The sequence below is a fragment of the Lissotriton helveticus genome, chromosome 5_1, assembly GCF_964261635.1.
Source record: "Lissotriton helveticus chromosome 5_1, aLisHel1.1, whole genome shotgun sequence".
Classification (NCBI taxonomy): Eukaryota; Metazoa; Chordata; class Amphibia; order Caudata; family Salamandridae; genus Lissotriton; species Lissotriton helveticus.
In genome coordinates this window covers 1243169241-1243183449 of record NC_136065.1, presented here as the reverse complement: position 1 = coordinate 1243183449, position 14209 = coordinate 1243169241, and the positions used below count along the sequence as shown (strand labels likewise).

General features: G+C 47.7%; 1 protein-coding gene across 1 annotated transcript in view; it reads right to left on the bottom strand.

Moving 5' to 3' along the window:
- HMX2 (H6 family homeobox 2) overlaps positions 1 to 13972 on the bottom strand; it is a 142632-nt gene extending 128660 nt beyond the window's left edge. The window contains exon 1 of the mRNA XM_078641212.1: positions 13356 to 13972. The gene's annotated coding sequence lies outside the window, so the exon portion shown is untranslated. The remainder of the gene's footprint in view (positions 1 to 13355) is intronic.
- Positions 13973 to 14209: the final 237 nt, after the last annotated feature.

Below are 14209 nucleotides of genomic sequence, written 5' to 3'. Positions count from 1 at the left end.
TCACAAGCACAGCTCACCCGCGAGCCGTGACGGTACGGTTCTGTCGCCGTGCGCCCCCCCCCCCCCCCACCGCGACCGTTAGCGTTAGGTGTTAACACAATAATCAGCACCTACGGAGCAGCATAGTTCGCTTTCTCTGATGTGCTTCAGGCTTTGGGGAAGGGGAGGGACGCTTGTCAGAACTTTAAGACTGCGGCCTGCTCCTGGTCACCTGCAGCAGCAGAAATGTTTCTGCTGCCATACAGGATCATATTACAGCTTTTCATGTTTTTAAAAACTGGCAGCGTTTTCCTTTGCAAAGCATTGAAGTTTAAAAATAGGATGCAATAAGCCAAGAATTACAATTTCGTTTTCAAGATATCTGTGCATCTCAGAAGCTAATAAACTCTGCTAACTTCACACTTCTCCCCAGGCCTGAAGGTCAACCGTATTAATTATTAAAATAAACGACAAGGGAGAGACTACAGGGCTGCAGCACCCTATGAAACATGAACCCCTTCGCGGCACAAATTTACCCGCAGTGGGGGGAGAGTGGGGCAGGGTTGGGCGTGGCGCTCGGGTACTCAGGACGGCTCCCGTCCGTCATAAATCACGGTGGGCGTGTGCTCATGACGGCCAGGAGCCGTCAGAACTCCGCCCACTGATTAATTCTCCCGCACAGGCGGGGAATAAATCGCGCGTGGGCTGAGCGGCAACATTCTGACGGCTCCCGACCGTCATGAGCACACGCCTACCGTGACTCATGACGGCCGGGAGCCGTCATAAGCACCAAAGGTGTTAAGGTGAAAAACGCTTGTTTTTCAGTTCTGAATGGCCTTAGGTCGCCTAAATATACCTTGGGTGGGCTTGCCCACCCCCTTGAATAGGACCTGATCACAAGGCAAGCCATGACGATACTGCCCTGTCATAGAGTCCTCTGCCCCACGGTCACAGTATGTCCCTTGCTCAGAAGCCCCCTACCTTTGCGACATTGCCTCCTAGGTCCTAGAGCATTCCTTGCCATGGTGACACGAGCATCTCATGAATCACTACCGCTGTGGGGCAAAGCTCCACCCTAGAGCAGTCTGTGTTGTGGTGGCACTGCTGAAGAACTCCCTCTGTCATGATGAGACACTGCCCCCTCAAAAGCCCTTCCACAAGTGTGTTGCTAAGCAACCCTTCAACCCCATCTGCTATGAATCCCCAAACCTAGGTCCTTAACACCTACGGTGACAATGCCATCTTCCCAAGTGCCTCCTCTGGCCTGTGTCAACTATGGTACCACTGCCTCTTGACGTAGAGTTCCCTCTACCAGGCTGGCACTGCCCCCTACCAAAGCTCTGCCTACCACAGTGACATTGCAGAGACACTTCCCCGGCTAGATTCACCTTGGCTGTGCTGACACTTCCTCCAATCCAACATGTGTGATATTACCCTATGTTCCTATGTTTCTGCCCCCTAGTCCATACTGGCACAGCCCAGGGGCTATAGCCACCTCTACTATGGTGGCACCGCCGCTCATGCTGGAGAGTCCCCTCTGTCTTGGGGTTCATATTAAGACTCACCCTGCCTATGAGGCCCCTCTCTCTATGGTGACATTAGTCATCTGATCATCGATGTGACTCAGCATTGTCCGGCAAAGAATCCACAGCGTCATGGTGAACACACCCCACCTCATACTCCCCACATTCTCCCTTCCCCTATTTCGAAACTACTCTTGCCTAAGAGCCCACATCCAAGATTGTTGATAAAAATGTCTTTTAAACATGTCAGTTGGTTCTCAACCTTAATTACTTTCACAGGGCCAGCACTCAAACAGAAATATAAAGATAAAACAAAACATATGTCAAATCTCATCCTATGTGATCAATGTTCTCTTTTTTTTCATTGGGCGGGCAGTCCCAGGGTTGCTGGTTGTAATCACAATTTATTTACCCATTTGCAGTATAGTTTGGCTATACAATCATTTGCCTAGTATGCCTTCAAGTTTTATTTCAGCGCAGACATGTCGAGTTCCACATCCTTCCAGACTGAAATAATCCACTGCTCACCTAGCACTACTGCTTCCGGGTTCTTATGTCAAAGTGCTGCAGTCTTTTGCTCTACAATATCAGTCTATCTTCATCCTACACCGTAATGGATTCTGGTGCTTGTGCTTACATGTCCATCGTAGTTAAGGCTTCACTTTCAGCATCTGCTCATTCTGTCAGTTTGTTAAACCATAAGGCTACAGTGGTGACTGTGAAGGTTTTCATGTAGTAGTGACTTCCCACTTGGCCATCAATAGAGCTGGATCTATAAACCCAGCCTCTAATTGACCCTTTTTCATTCTCTGTTGAAGCCCCAGATGATCATTTTCAGATGTTAATAATCCAGATATCTCAGTAAGCTCTGGTATAAAGTCTGGAACTTCTGTTTAAAAAGTATCCAAACTGGTCAGCTCCAAAACATGCACATTAAGTCCACTGTTACACCAAAGCATCTCAGACATTTATCTGCCATCCTTGGGTATATATTATGTAGTGTATCTGCTTTTAGGAATGCTCTATGAAGTATGTTATATTGACTTCACTTAAATATCAATTTCTGTAGTTTTTATTTTAGGGAAATTACAGCATCGATGACCATTCCTTGCCAGTGAATTATCTTTTCATGTCCATTTCCCTTCTCTCTCTAAATGTACTGAAACTGGTTTTAATCTGCACTGCAAATGCTCAATGTAATATATTGATAGTGTTCCAGCCTTTTGCATGTTTTAGCATTTTTTGCAATACTTTGTGTTTCTGGCTCAGTATCCCCGCCTTTCCAGTTTTTCTTAGTTGCTCGAGCAACAGCACTGTAGGTCCAAAAACTGCCCTACAGGAATATCGCAAACAATGAAGCTCATCAAATGTTTGTCACTTATGTTCACCATAGATCAGGACACCATTGGGCACTCCATTATTTGGATGAGTTCTTGTTCTTGGGCGTGCCTGGCACAGAAGACTGCGTGAGGGCTTTGCAGGGGTTCCATGAATTGATGGGTGCATTCGGTGTGCCACTAGTGCAAGCACAGACCTGTGGACCAGCAACCCCAATAGAATTCCTGAGCAGAGTATTGGATTCCAGGGCAGGGGTATCCACACTCCCACAGGAGACGGTCAGGGCTTTCACAAAGGCACTGGAAGAATGCCTAAAGGCCCCAAAGGTGACACTAAATCAGTTACAGGTGGTAGTGGGGCAGTTGATATTTGCACTCCACTTTAATACTCATGGGCCACCTTTTTTCGAGGTCTATTGCGCAGGCCATGTCTGGTCTGGAGTTGCAGCACCATCATATCTGGCAGACAAGCGAGGTCCGCCAGGACATGATAATATGGGAAGCATTTTTTAGGGATTTTAACGGGACAATGGTATGGCCAAGCCCTGCCAAGACCAATAAGGAGCTGTACAGATGCTGCAGGCAGCACAGGCTTTGAGGCCATTTTAGGGACAGCTTGGTGCACACAGCGATGGATAGGAGACTGGGTAGAATCTGGTCTGGTAACAAACATTGGTTACCTTGAGCTTTTCCCCATTTTAGTGGCCCTTACAATATGCCCAGAACAGTTCTGCAACCAATTAATGGTATTCTGGTCGGATAACATGACAGTGGTGGAGTAAATTAACCAACAAGCAGCCAAATGTAGAATGATCTTGTGATTATTGAAATAAATCATACTGCTATGCCTGAAACTAAATGTTGACTTCAGATCGAAATGTACCTTGTGTATTGAACAATGCAGCGGATGCTTGATCTCATATTAAGATGCAGGTTTTCAGGTATCACCACTCAGAAGCAGCAGAGTTCCCTCACTGTTTCCAGAGCATCTATGGCAGCCAGGTGCCCCGGTCTACCAGACCTCGTTGCGGTCAGCTTAGCACCTAGGACAAGGCATGCCTATGAGGGGGCATATTGCATATATCGCAGGTTCCAAGAAGTACAAGGAGGGTAGGGATGGCTTTCACATGAGTCAGTAGTTTCATTCCTGGGGTACCTGAGAGGGGAAGGGAGACCTGTGTCCTTTGCCAAGTGATATATCGTGGCAATTTCATTTTTCACAAAGATCCTGGGTTACATGGATGGTACAAAATCATTCCTCGTGCAAAGGGCTCTGAAGGGCTGGCAGTGCTTAGATGGGTATAGACAAGACTCCAGGCACCCCATAGACAGAGGAAAACTGGCAAATATCATGTACTGTCTTGACGGGTATGTATATCAGCCGATGAAGTTCACTTTTTTAGGGCAGCGTGCTCCCTGGCATTTTACGGGGCATTGAGGGGGAACAAGCTGGTGGCAAAGAATAAAAAGATATGAATGGTGGTCTGAAACCATTAACCATTACAAGACCAACCATTGCCCATTCTAAGACCAACCAATGGGTAGAGGGGATCACATACTGTTGCACTGAGCCCCAGGGAATGACTGTTGTCTGCTGGAGAATCTGGAAGCCTTTATGGCTCACTAAGTGCAAGGGACGGGAGGCCCTCTTTTGGTACATGAGGATAGGACGCCACTCACAAGGTTTCAATTCGCCAGGGTGCTCAGCAGGGCTCTGGTGTCAGCAGGTTTGGATCCAGCAGAATATAGTTCCCATTCATTTCAGATCGGAGCAGTGATTGCTGCCGCCAGGATGGGGTTGGCTGGACAGACAGTTCAATGGATAGGCAGATGGAAGTCTGATTGCTACAAGCGCTATGTGAGATTGAACATGTTGTGAGTGCCCCTGTTTTCTTCTTGTGTAATTCTCCCATTCCTTACCATATTCTCCTGTCAACATAGGTGGAGGAGATGTTATTGGGATGCAGCTGCTGGATACTTCATTACCTCCGGTCAACGCTGTAGCAAGAGGCGTTACAGACGTGCTGGTGTTGGGCCACTCCTACATGAGGCACGCAAAGAGATTTTATTCTGCAGGAGACTACGCATAACGAGCAAGGAAAGATGGATATCAGCTGACTTTCAGCAGTCGGGGGGGCTGTGCTTGACCCCCTGGAGAACTGCATTGGACAGAATGTTGACTTGGAGGCTTACGCTTCAAGGTGTGATAATTATCCATCTGGGAGGCTATGATTTGGCTGAGCTAGGTCGGAAAGACATGTTTGATTTGATTGTCTCTGAAATGTGTTGGCTCGCAAAGAAATTCCTGGAGACCATAATTCCAATATTGTCCCGAGGTTGAGTTGGAGAGGTGGTAAGTTGGTAAGAGCTAATGAGTCGGTACACGGTTGAAACGGATGGTGGGTTAGTTGATCAGGACAGGCCTGGTGTCAGCCATACCTCATGGGAGCATCAAGGGAGAGTGTTTTCTATTACAGGATGAAGTGCACCTGGCAAAAGAAGGTATTGCTATGTTTCTGGAAAATTTGCTGGCCTGGCAAGTGTGTGTTGGGGGAAGGGGCCAGATAGTCGCTGAACTATAGTGGCCTGTGGCAGGTGAGGTTAAGATTGGGGGGGACACTTCAGCCCCTTTACGGCAACCATATTTAACATATCCATCCCTGAACCCTCCAAGGGGCGCTGCCACCAAGTCGAAAGGAGGTTGCAGGGGTGCAGAGAGTTTTGGGCAGTCGCTGACATGCGGTCCTTACCTATCAACTACCCACGCAGGCGCATGTGGGCACAACCTAGCAATGGCCCTTGGTTGACAAGGAACCTGTGTGTAGGGGTGCCCGTGGTAGCTATACTAAGGGCAGTCAGCCCCCTGCACAAGAACTTCCGAGGTGGGAGACCTTCCAGTATTAATGAGAGAGGCAAGATGGGGCCGCCCATAAGGAGGGCCCCCATCCTTTGGGATGGAGGATGGGTAAAAAGAAGGGGCACAGAGCTAGTCTTGATCTCACTCGGAACAGTTATGGAATATTTTGTTGGTTGTACAGGAACAGACTATTTATGGTTTGTTGTTTCTCATGTACTAGAGTCTCGGTTAAGGCAAGGTCTCACTTATAAACAAGGTGTAAATAATGTGGTTACTGTGTAAAAATGTTATGAAAAATGTTTTTATTGCGTGAAAAAATAATAAATACAACCAGGGGTCTTGCGAACCATAACCCAAAGAAATAAGAAATTGGCTCATTGCATTGTTGTGACATTGGAGTGTTTAGGTAATGGTAAGTACTCATGGGACATCGGCAACTATCTGGCCATATGATAAATAGCTTATCTGTGGACAACAGACATCACCAGAATTGTTAACAATTGGTCTATTTGACAGCTGCAGAGTGTGTTGATACCTGTATGACATTGGGTGGGATATTAGTTGAGGGGGGTGAAAACCCACCACAAAAAATAATCACAATCCTTGTCAGGGTGATCCTTAAATGTCTGTGCTTAAGCCTCTGGTAAGCCATGCTCAAAACAGTCAGGGTTTTACTTAGAGGCACTGTGTATTTATGCAGTAATAAAACAGTAATAAAATGGAACACCAAAACAATAAAAATAATAAAATTAAATAAACAAATGGAGTATAATTTAATATACAAAATGACCTTTTGTACAGGTAGTACCATATACTAGGGATTTAAAATACATTACATGTATCAATCTTGTAAATGCCCTGATACCATATATAAAGGGAAGGTTTCATGCATTTACTACTGTTTAGCAGACGTAAAGTGGACAGGGTCCTATGGCCAACAAAACCAGGTTCTGCAGCATAAGGCAAAAATGTGGGACGACCCTGCCGAATAGGCAAATATACCATGACCTCTCACCCCCTAGCCAAAAGCCAGGGTAGACTAATACCTTGATAGGCTTCCCAGCTCAGGCCATAGAACATGGACAACTGGTCTATTCTGCAGTGGCACTTGGTTGTTGTAGGGTGCAGCTGAACCTAACTAAACCCCTCTTGCACCATCACTGCACTGACTCAGAATAAACTCTTCTCCTCATCTGTGGGCCACATCTGTGGGGACCCTGACCTTCATTTGCTAACCGATGCAACCCAGTAGATAGACAGTGACTGCATAGCCAACAAGGTGATGTGGCCCATTCCATCCTATGGATCAGACTTCTGCCCCAAACTCAGGAAAAACTCTGCTCCAAAGTACCACATTCAGCAGAGGACACTGACAGCTGTCAGTGTCAATAGCCATGCACCCGGCCATCCACTGCCAGGTGGAGGCTCCCATCTGGGGCCTTGGGTGGGCATCGCTTCCAGCCTCTGGACTAGCAAGGTGTCCCCCCTTTGCTCCTGAGGTTTCCCTGACCTCTTAGATTTCTCAGATAGGTGGGCTACAGCCTGAGTGATAGGCGCCCTACTTCCACTCGCTCTCCAATCATATCAGGGGTGGCGTCCTGAGATGGGCTCTGAGCCTAGGTTTGGTACCCTGATGCCGAACAGGTGCTTGGCAAGCGAGGACCTCTAGGGTGTACCACAACCTCTCTTCAGGGTGACACTCTGTCTGTGTTACGCAGGATTCTGCCTGGAGCAGGTATCCTAACTTGTATGTCTCTGACAGCACAGGTATTTATATATTCATTTTTATTTTTGTACAGGTAGCATCTCCTGGTCAAACGTGGCCTTACCAGGATCAGTCATTTGATGCTCTTTTCCCAGCGTGGGTAGCCCCTTATCCACAGGTCCTCCCACTGTGAATTTCCTCCACCTCCTACCCCTTGCCCTCCTTCTGGGCAACCGTACACTGAGTTTGGGAGCAGATCCCCCAGAAACCTGAGCTTTTGGGACACACCTAGCTTTTCTATCACTGGTGGTAACTAACTTCCAAGGATGACGCCATGGGCACCTGAGGACTAACAGTGACCCTCCCCTGGGACACTTCTTTCCAGATTCCAGGGCGACTAAAGTCATTGCCCGTGTGCCTGGGTTACGCTGCATGCCTGTCTTGGCAGATAGTGCTCTGAGTAAACCAGTCTTTCCACCACCATGATCTGACTGACACAGGTATCCCTTAGATCAGTGACAGGGACCCTAATCACTGTGATCTTGTGGAAGTGATGACTCCCACCGCCAGGGATCACAAGTATACCCTCTGGATCCACCTCCAACTTAGGGACATTTGTGCACAGCCTTCCCTATGCTCCTGTGGAATACCTGACTGCAAAGCCATATTAGCCACCCCTGAAGAGTTCCAACCAGTGGGTGGTTTCCTGGTTAAACAGAGCCCCTGTGCTTGTGTCTTAACTGGGGACAGTCAAATCACTTGGGTTGGAAAAATGGTGCCCTGAGCCTCCACCCACCAGAATCTCCTCCCTTTTCTCCAAAGGGGCGTGGGAATCTTTTCCCCTCACACTCACTGGTTTCAGTCCCTTTTTATGACCTATCTGTGTTGCCTTGGACCTCTCCCTCACTCTGCTGGGGGGAGGGCAGGAACCACTTCTTAGGGTCACTCCCAGGTACTTTCTTGTAGACCCTGTTTCTGAGCCAGAGATCCGCTTTCTTTTCAAACTCACTGTGTACTGTGTGCTTGCAATCAATGAGGTGTTTGTGCAGCTCTGCAAAACAATTATTGAACAAGTGTTCTTTTAGAAAAAGACTGTAGAACTCATCATAACGGCTCGCATTACTACCTTTCACCGAACCTTCTAGTGCCTTCTTATAGTAGTCCACAAAATCTACCCAGGAACGGGTTGACAGTTTCTAGCTGTCCCTGAACTTTAACCCATACTTCTCAAGGGGTAGACCATACTACCTAAAAAGGGCTTCCTTCATTAGGGTATACTGGATCCTGCTCCCTCTTCCTAGGGCTAACTGGGAATCCCTCCCCTTAGTGGCCATATGCCTCCAGAGACTGCCTCCCCAATTCTCCTCAGGGAACCTATCCATCCACAGAGCTACCTCATACGCTTCAAACTGCTTGTCTAAGTCGGCCCCACCACAAAGTTAGCCACCAGATTTCTTGGGTATGTGGACCCTCTTGTCTCCCACTGGACTGTCAGTGCCACTATTGTTGCTGGACTCTGCGGTCTGTTTGGACTTTAAGTCCAGCTCCTCCTTACTCATTTCATGAGCCTGCAATATGTTTTTCTCCTCTAAGCCTAGCCTTCTTTCTATCAAGGCCCTCTCAGCCTCCGCCTTTTTTCTCTTCTGCAGCCAAATTTGGTTGCCCAACTGCAATTTCAAATCTCTCTCAGCCTGCCTGGCCTCCAAGTCCCCTGGGGACAGATTGGTCTGGCACCCATCCACAGATACAGCAGGGGACCTGGCTCCTGTGGGCAAGTTTTCTTCCTCCTCCTGTTGCAGCTCTGAGCTGCCTGTGGCCAAGCCATCTCCTTCATCTTCCATCTCTTCCTCGTCCACCTCTTCATTCTGATTGTCATCACCCTCCTGCTCATTTGTTGCAGTTTGCATCCGGCGGACTCCTCACAGGCTCTGAGGGCGATTTGAAAATCTACCTTTGTTACCCCCTTCTACAAGGTTAGACTCTCTCTATGCAGAGCTTTATTTATTCTGCCACTTTGAGGCTCTCAATGTTGCAGAGCCCCATCTCCATGTTAGCAAAATCACAGGTGCAAAAAATGAGGAAGGGTGAAATTTAGAAAAATCTGAAAAAAGACCAATTAAAAATGGGAGAACTTTAAAAATTCAATCTTGATGTCAGATATTTAAGGGATTTTCCGTTTTACACAAATCACTGAGAGGGGCTGCAGAAACACAAGTACTGGAGCCCACTGCTGAATGCCAGTGTACGAAATTAGGGTTTTGTTGAGGATAATCAGAACACACCTCAAATAATAATTACATTCTTAGTCAGGGTGAACCATAAAAGTCACTAAATACATCTGTGCTTTCCCCTCTGGTAGTTTGCACAAAGTGGTCAGGCTTAACTTGGAGGCACTGAGTAAAATATTTATGCTATACAAAAATGTAATAAAGTTGAAATGCAAAATAATGCAAATCCCAAACGGATTTAGAAAAATGGAGCATAATAAAAAAATGTTGTAAAATGATACCAAAATGAGAAAAATCCAATAAGAGGAACTAGAGTTATGAATTTGTAATCTTTAAGTAAAAATAGCACCAAGAAGTACTAAGTGCCAATAATAGTCAATGGTCATGGTAGAACAGGACCTAGATCCACCAAGGGAGTGAAGGTCACATGCCCCAACCAGGTTTGTCCTGGCCAAAGATTTTACCTTCTGAGTTTAGTCCTTAAAGTCCCAATCCACCACTGGAGTACACTTCTAAAGCGCCCCAGGACCTTACGAGAGGCACTTAGAGAATCAGTAGAGTCCAGTCCGGATCTGCTGGGAAGTTGTAGGATCAGGCCTTTCAAAGCTTGTTGTGTCCCTGTAGCTTAAACGGGAAGTGAGCTAACTGGCCCTTGGAGTCACTACTGGGGTCCTGGCATCAAGGCATATAGTTCCTTTCTCAGGGCAGGCCTTCTTCTGAATCTTCTCAGGTCCAGGAGGATTCTGAATTCAGGTTCTGACAGTGCCACTTTTATACCCATTACCAGCCTGTGGGTGGTGGGTAATTCTTAGTCTATCCCCTAAACTAGTTCTGGTTAGTTATTTTCTCTTCCCTGAGGTTGGCTTTCGTCTGGCTAGCGAAACAAAAGACAGGGGCAGGCTGGAAGTCAGGTTCTTTTACATGTGTTGGGGCAGATCCCTTTGAAGTGAAATCAGAGCAGGGCACAGCTCCTCCCCAGCCATCCTATTAGGAGGATCCACTACCCAAACACACAGGCCCTTTGTTTACTGCCTGTCTCCAGTACACATCTACCAGAGGGGAATCCATCAACCAACCCCAGTCAGCTGGCCACTCACAGGATGTGTCAGATAACTTAGGCAAAGAAATGCCACCCTTCTAAAAGCAACAATAACAAGTTGATGGATGGAATGCTTGAAATAATCTAAGGCACTGGCATTCACTTGGGGCCGCATCCAAATCCTAGTTTTTTTGCCCACCATGCTACTGCAAATTGGACCCAGCAATATGCAAATCAGTCTTGACCCTGCTCAAATGGGAACAGTGCAGCCCGAACTGCCAAGCCAGGTTCTCACTGAACAGGAATAAAAGCAATCTAGGGCCGGTTTCGCCATAATTATGGGCTCTTCAGCTGAAATTAAATCAAGCATTTCATCCATCATAAAGTGCGACAGGTATGCCCATACCTGGTTCCTGTGCACATTGTGTCTCTAGAACCAAGCTTGAGCCGGCTGATGAGCCCATAACAAAGACGAAACCTGTCCTGAGTTGCTTGTGTTCAGGTTCGTGGAGGACCTGGCTTGGCAGTTCATGCTGGACTATTCCAATTTGAGCAGGGACAACACTGATTTGCATATAGCTGGGTCCAAACTAAGGTAGCATGATGTGCAAAGTAATGATAGACTGGGATGCTGCCCTGAGTGATTATCTGTGCCCGAGATTAATCAAGCATTCAATACGTCACTTTTGTATACTTGAACCTTTTTAAAAGTGACATTTCCAAAATAATAACTTAAAATCTGACTTTACCAATAAATGGGATTTTAAATTAAAATTAGTGGAAGAAGTATTCTACTAGCTGTTTCCAAACTGAATTTAGTGCTAAATAAATGTGATACGGTAAACCAGTATTAGTCTACGGGAGACCAGCCTTGTCACAGTGAAAGATGACTGTGGAGGTGTTCCCCTCTAAGGACATGTACAAGTTTAAACATATATGCCTTACTTAAATTCCATGCTCTAGGCCCTATCGACCTTCAGGGCCTATCTTAGGGGTGACTAAGAGATAATAAAAGGAAAGTTTAGACCTGGCAAAAGGTTTATTTTACAAGGATGTAAAGCCAGTTTTAAACTGCACTACAGGCTGCAATGGCAGCCCTGAGGCATGTTTTGTAGTGATACTTTAGTGGTTGGCACAATGAGGGCTTCAGCCCACTAGTAACATTTAATTTATAGGCCCTATGTACAGTAATACCATATCCTAGGGACGTATAAGTAAATTAAAGGTGACAATCGTGTATATGCCAACTTTATCCTGTTTATATGGCAGAGTATGTGCACTTCACCGCTGTTTAGCAGGAGTAAATTGCACAGAGCCCCATGGCCAACAAAACTGGTTCAGCAGAAGAAGGCAAAAATCTGGGGTGACCCTGCAGAAACAGCAAATTTCCAACAGTATCCAGCATCTGTAACGAAGGGCACAAATTAAACACTGCGAACCAGAGCTGAAGAATTGACCTTGCCTTGCCTGCGTAGCTCCTAAATAGCTGCAGTACCCAGACAGCACTTTGAAGCGGAGAAAGCACTGAGCACCCTCCTGTATTTTCTAATCTACCTATGGTCTGACTGTGCAGTTTTTCTTCTCGAACTAGAGAACCAAGACATTGCAACTTAAAAAAGAAAGCCTTGTACCCCCTTTGTAACTTTGGGGGGCTACCTAGGCAGAGAGAAGTACATCAAGAAAGGTATTCTGAGCGGTTGTACTATAGACACCCTCCTGTGTGATATATTGTCTTTACTTCGCAGGCTGGAAACAAACTCTAATACTTACTTTGCATCATTCCCAAAGACTTTCATTATCCTATCAGTCGCATCCTCAAGATGAAACTGGTGGGACGGATGATTAAGGAGATCTTGGCGTAAAATACCTTTGAAAACTGCGCCCCCATGACTCAGGCTAGGCTGTCTCGGATGGGCCGGCCCTCCATGTTGAGCCCATGTGCCAGGCTCGGCTCTCTTGGTTGGATCCTTACTCCTTGTTGGGTGCTTAGGCCCCCACGTGCCAGGCTCGGCCCCTCCTTGGATCAGTAGTCTTGAAAGGCAGAGCAGGCCACCTTGCTTGGGTCGGTATCCCTTGTTACGCCTATAGGCCCATATATGCCGTGCTGGGCTCACTTAGCTCGTTTCTTAGCTCCCTCAAGTGGACATGTGCCCCCTTATGCCATGCTGTTACCATCATTTAGATCTGTACGTCTTGTTGAGTCCTTGTGCCCCATGCACTATACTGCCCCAAATAAGCTCCGAGTGGCTTTTGTGTGATGTGCCCCAATGCCTGTCTTGACCCCACACTTAGTTCAAGGGTACCTCTGGTGTGGCGTCTGATGTTTGTGCCATCTACAGTGACCTCAGTTTGCGGCGCCCCTCTCTGCACGGCCACTTGTACCTCTTCAAAGCCCCGTGCCCCGCACACGCCCCACTGGGAATAGGAAGCAGCCGCTTTCCTCCATAACCTCTTCACTACCCGTGCGTCGGGCTGGCCCCCTCTTTATTTCGCAGCAGCGCCCCTCTGCTCATGGCCACGCGCCCGTGGCCCCACTGGCAGGCGCGTTCTCTGCTGCCACCATAGAGTGTTGGGCGCAACACTGACTGACCATCCTATGACAAGATGGGGTCTGCAGCCAACCTGCCTTCCTCATACGTTGTCCCCACCCACCTCCCCCGTGGGATAAGAGACAGCCGTGAACCTACCTCTCCGGTGCGCGGGGTTCTCCGGCACCGCTCGCTGCTGCCTGTTGCTGATGCTGGCGTCTCTCTCTGGGTTGGGCGGTCCCCTCAGGCTGCTCAGGGCTGGTTCATGCCCCAGTGTCTCTCGGTGCTTGTATTTGACCCAATTTTTGTCTGAGCGGGTTCTTCCTGCTGGCCCGGTGCCGTCTACTGCGGGGTATCTCAGTGCCGGACGTTACTGGAGCCGCGGTGTCTCTGACTGCTGGCTGTCGCCCCGTGTCTTTAAGCGGTGACTGTTCTTGAACCCCCGTCTGCACCAATAGTTGCTGGCGGGCAACGCTAGCTCACAGCTGAAAAACGCCCTTGCTTTTACGCAGGTATTCCTGAGCGCTTGTTGGTTCCGAAGTAAGTCTCAGTCCCCCTCTTGCTGTCACCCTGCTGACCCCAACTCCCTCTTGCTGTTATCCAGGTGACCCCGAGTCACCCCGTTGCTGTTCCAGGAGGAGGCCCTCAGCCCCCCTTGGCTGCCTCCTTCCTCTTCCCTCGTGCAGCGAGGCAGGCGTCCTTCAGACTGTCAGTCCCTTGCTGTGCCCGTTAGCCCTCAGCACCCACCTGCTAGTATTACCCAGGTGCCTCTCCTCCCTTCCTCTTGGCATTACCCAGGAGCCTGTTCACTCCGGCCCACAGCTCAAAGTATCTTTGCGCATGTGGCCTCTCTGCGTTTATATCTGACTTTGAAGTGTTTGCTATACACAGAAACATCTATTTACTACCAAATAAAAGAAATACATGTATGTTTTTAATACAAACAGCACAATGAGGCCTGCGCAAGTCCTAGTTTAGAAGTGGCTATCGGCTGCTTTCATGGAAATAGGACC